Genomic DNA, 5,092 nt, shown 5'->3' on the forward strand with positions numbered 1-5,092 from the left:
GGAGATAAAGATAGAAAATGTTTTTGTACAGCTGTACAGTGTGTTCATATTTTAAACTAAGCATTACTACAAAAGGGTCAAGAAGTTAAAAAAATTAAAAATTTATAGAGGCCAACTCTGGGCATGCTGCCTATGGGTTAGCCCTGCTCTGCAAGGAGCAGTACCAGAAAAAAAAAAAAAAGTTTATAGAGTTAAAAAGGTACAGTAAGGTAAGGTTAATTTATTGCAAAAGAAAGAAAATATTTTTAATAAACTTATTGCAGCCTAAGTGTACAGTGTTTATAAAGTCTCCGGTAGTGTACGGTCACGTCCTAGGCCCTCACATTCACTCCCCACTCATCACTGACTCACCCAGGCAACTTCCAGTCCCGCAAGCTCCATTCATGGTGAGTGCCATATACAGGTGGACCATATTTTACCTTTTTTTTTTTTTTTTTTAAGATGGCGTTTCACTCCTCTTGCCCAGGCTGGAGTACCGTGGTGCAATCCCGGCTCACTGCAACCTCCACCTCCAGAGTTCAAGTGATTCTCCTGCCTCAGCCTCCCAAGTAGCTGGGATTACAGGTGTGCACCACCACACCCGGCTAATTTTTGTATTTTTAGTAGAGATGGGGTTTCACAATGTTAGCCAGGCTGGTCTTGAACTCCTGACCTCAGGTGATCTGTCCATCTCGGCCTCCCGAAATGCTTGGATTACTGGTGTGAGCCACCATGCCTGGCCTTATTTTACCTTTTATATTGTATTTTTACTGTACCTTTTCTATGTTTAGATACACAAGTACTTACCATTGTGTTCCAATTGCCTACAGTATTCAGTTCAGTCACACGCTGTGTAGGTGTGTAGCCTAGGAGCAATAGACTATACTGTATAGCCTAGGTGTGTAGTAGGTTATACTGTCCGGGATTGTGTAAGTACATCCTATGGTGTTTGCACAGAAATGCCTAGCGATGTGTTTCTCCGAACATATCCCTGTCATTAAGTGATATATGATTGTATAGTTTTGTATCTGTAACCGTACACATACAGTATAAAGCAGTTTGCCTTAAAATTACACTTACTTAACACATGGCTGTACAATTTTCTAAAGCATTGATTTTGCTTATAAACCCCACAAGCGGTCGGGCGTGGTGGCTCACGCCTGTAATCCCAGCACTTTGGGAGGCCAAGGCAGGCAGATCACAAGGTCAGGAAATCGAGACCATCCTGGCTAACACGGCGAAACCCTGCCTCTACTAAAAATACAAAAAATTAGCTGGGCATGGTGGCGGGCACCTGTAATCCCAGCTACTCGGGAGGCTGAGGCAGGAGAATGGCGTGAACCCGGGAGGTGGAGCTTACAGTGAGCTGAGATTGCGCCACTGCACTCCAGCCTGGGCGAAGGGCAAGACTCTGTCTCAAATAAATAAATAAATAAATAAATAAATAAATAAATAAATAAAAATAAACCCCACAAACTTCCTCCTTCAGCTTCTTCTTCGACTGGTTTTGAGTATATTGCTTGAATATATTACTTTGGTCCCTCTGTTTTTCTTTTCTGACTGGCTTAACCCTTAGCATAAGCCAAAATCACTGAGCAAATATATCCCTGGTTCTCTAGAAAACTTGATTGATAGTTGAACTATGATTCAAGAGTTCTAAATATTGATAGGAGGAGAAGGCGGAAAGTCGCAGGCATCTCTAAGAATCTGATGAAAATTCACAGCTAGTATGGCACTCTTAGGTGAGATTTTTGTCTCATTAAATGGGAAATAGCTTTGGGGTACTGGCTTGAGTCACCAGGGTCATATGAATCAGCTGTAAATTGTCACCTGGATTAGGTCAGAGGGGTCATAGGTATCCCTGGCCCTTGAAATAAGGGCTCTGTCTGACTTAGGGCAGTCACCCATCTCTTTGAATTTCAGTTTCTCAAAATGAGAATGACAATGATGAAAACTGCCCTCTGGAAGCAATGTCCTGAGGTGCTAGCCATCCGTTTGGAAATCAGTATTCCCTTGTGTGCACAATCAAAACAAGTGTAACCTGTCTGTTCCACTGACTCTTCAGAGGTTGCTTTTACCACTAGGACTTGTAATTTAGTTTACCGTTGGGTTGCTTTATTTAAACTCTAATCTAGTTATATAAACACACTTCAGCACAATTTATAGGCTTGCGATTCTTTCTATCATGGCTGGCTCTTTTTTTTCTTCCTGAAACAAACTCTTGAGTCTAGACTTTGTCAGGTTGATACATGAGTTTGGGGACTGTTTATACGGAAACCATATACACATTCCAGAAACCTGCCTTGTTACCGATCTGCAATAAAGATGATAAGCCTTTGACTCATAAAAAGACACCCAAGATATCCTTTGAAGTGGAAACCCTGATCTACTACTCAAAAGGGGCACAAAGAGATTCCTCAAAACTGGCCTTGTTGCTTTAAGAAGAGGTGACTATTAACGAGAGAGCAACTCTATGGGCGAGAACTTTCTCATGATACAAACTGTTAGCAATGCAAGGGGCTGGGGAATCTGTAAATAGTGATTTTCCTCCTGGGGGAAGTGCTTAAGCAAGACTGATTGACCATCCTCAAGAAACAGTATGAAAGGGATTCAATCAATCAATGGCAAAGAAGATGGATTTGTAGGTACCTTTCAATTCAAATATCCTGTCTTCGATTTCTCTAATAAGCCTAGGAAGACAGGATTGTGCTAATGACTCAGTCCTAAACAACAGATCCTTGTAAACAGTGAATGTGGCCACCCTACCATTGGTGATGTAGGGCAAGTGGTGGGGGTATATGTGTGGTAACCCACTGGGTGTTTTAGGCCAAGTGTGTAGTCCAAAGAACACATTTCTAAACTTTTAAAACACAGACAAATTATACTCAATAAATCAATGTTCAGTGACTGTTTCTTGCCAGTGCAGAAAAAAACAAACATAGAAATGGCCAAAGTTTACTTTGCCAATCTGTCGTAGACTACAGACTATTAGGAGGGGGATCTCAGTAAAGGTCAGGCCTAAAGCAATGAGGAGAGAAGGGGAGCTCTTGGTCCTTCAGAGAGGACCGATGTCACAGAGTGATGACAGTCAGACTAGTACCAATGCGCATGAGAAGCAAATCAGTTCCTGAAGCTCGGTGCTATATATTCATCACAAATAAACCTGAAATGTGTTACCTGGTCTCTTCTGAATCTCATATGGATCAGTATCTAAAGAGCAATAAAGTTCAGGAGCTGTATCTTCTAATACAAATGACTATATGACTATAGATATAGTTATAGATAGACATAGATATAGATCTAAGGATATATGTACGTATATTATTTTGGCCAATAATTTCTTCTCTTTCAACTACCAGAAAGTAAAAATACAGAGATGAAACAGTAGTGCTTTTGTTACTTCTTTCTGGGTTTTTTGTTGTTATCATTTTTCTTTTCTTTTGTTTTTTTGAGACAGGGTCTCACTTTGTCACCCAGGCCAGAGTGCAGTGGCATGATCACGACTCACTGCAGCCTTGACCTCCCCGGGCTCAAGCAATCCTCCCACCTCAGCCTCCTGAGTAGCTGGGACTACAGGTGTACGCCACCATGCCCAGCTGATTTTTGTATTGCTTTTGTAGAGACAAGGCCTTGCCATGTTGCCCACGCTGGTCTTGAATTCCTGGACTCAAGCAATCCACCTGCCTTGGCCTCCCAAAATGCTGGGATTACAGGTGTCAGCCACTGCTCCTAGCCTTCTTACTACCTCCTGTGTACTGATGACTCACATCCTACTGTGGAATAGATATACTGCTTTTGCCTTCCTAGCATTGAATCCTCTTTGTCTAGAAATGACACCTTAGTTTTCCTTTGGGGAACCACATCACTCTACGCTTGAGTGATTCTGGTGGGACAAACCCCATCGCTGGCTCCAGATATGAGCTAGTAACCTAGGTATGCTGATATGGTTTGGCTGTGTCCCCACCCAAATCTCATCCTGAATTGCAATCCCCTTAATCCCCATATGTTGAGGAAAGGACCTGGTGGGAGGTGATTGGATCATGCGGGCAGTTTCCTCATGCTGTTCTCATCAGACTGAGTGAGTTCTCATGAGATCTCATAGTTTATAACCATCTGGCATTTCCCCTGCTTGCTCCTCTCTCTCTCTCGCTTGCTGCCATGTAAGATGTGCCTGCTTCCCCTTCTGCCATGATTGTAAGTTTCCTGAGGTGTCCCCAGCCATGCCAAACTGAGTCAATTAAATCTCTCTTCTTTATAAATTACCCAGTCTCAGGCATTTCTTGATAGCAGTGTGAAAATGAACTAATACAGTAAATTGGTACCAGGCATAGGGTACTGTATAAAGATACTTGAAAATGTGGAAGCGACTTTGGAACTGGGTAACAGGCAGAGGGTGGAATAGTTTGGAGGGTTCAGAAGAAGATGGAAGATGTGGGAAAGTTTATTGCTTCCTAGAGACTTGTTGAATGGTTTTGATCAAAATGCTGATAGTGATATGAACAATGAAGTCCAGGCTGAGGTGGTCTCAGGAGGAGATGAGGAACTTGTTGGGAAATGGAGCAAAGGTCACTCTTGCTATACTTTGCAAAGAGATGCGTTAAATATGAGTTCTAAATTTCTTTTCAAAGAATCAATGTCAGTATGTTCAATTCTTTGCATTCTACTTTTAAACTTAACTTCCTTGTAAGGCAACCTTTTTTGATTACCTGCTCCACCCTGACTCATTTCAATCACCTGCTCCACCCTGATTCATTCAGATTACCTGCTCTGTCATAACCATTTTTCCCACCAAACCACTCACCCGTCACTCTCTTTAAATTAGCCAATCAGAATCAGTTTAGCCTGTGCGGTCTAACCCTAGCCAATAGAGGAACGACACAGCAGCAGGGGCCACATGGGTCAGGGATAAGAACCCCTTCCCCTCCCTTGTCCAAGTGTGCGCTCATCATTGCTTCATCTGTAAGGACACACCCTTCTATAGAAGTAACTTGCCTTGCTGAGAATTAAAAAGAAAATTTTATATTCGAGTGGTATTTCTTTTGTGGCACTTTTATTTATAACAGATGGGTGGCATTTTGCCCCTGCCCTAGAGATCTGTGAAACTTTGAACTTG

The sequence above is a fragment of the Gorilla gorilla genome, chromosome 5 (genome assembly GCF_029281585.2).
Source record: "Gorilla gorilla gorilla isolate KB3781 chromosome 5, NHGRI_mGorGor1-v2.1_pri, whole genome shotgun sequence".
NCBI classification, from domain to species: domain Eukaryota; kingdom Metazoa; phylum Chordata; class Mammalia; order Primates; family Hominidae; genus Gorilla; species Gorilla gorilla.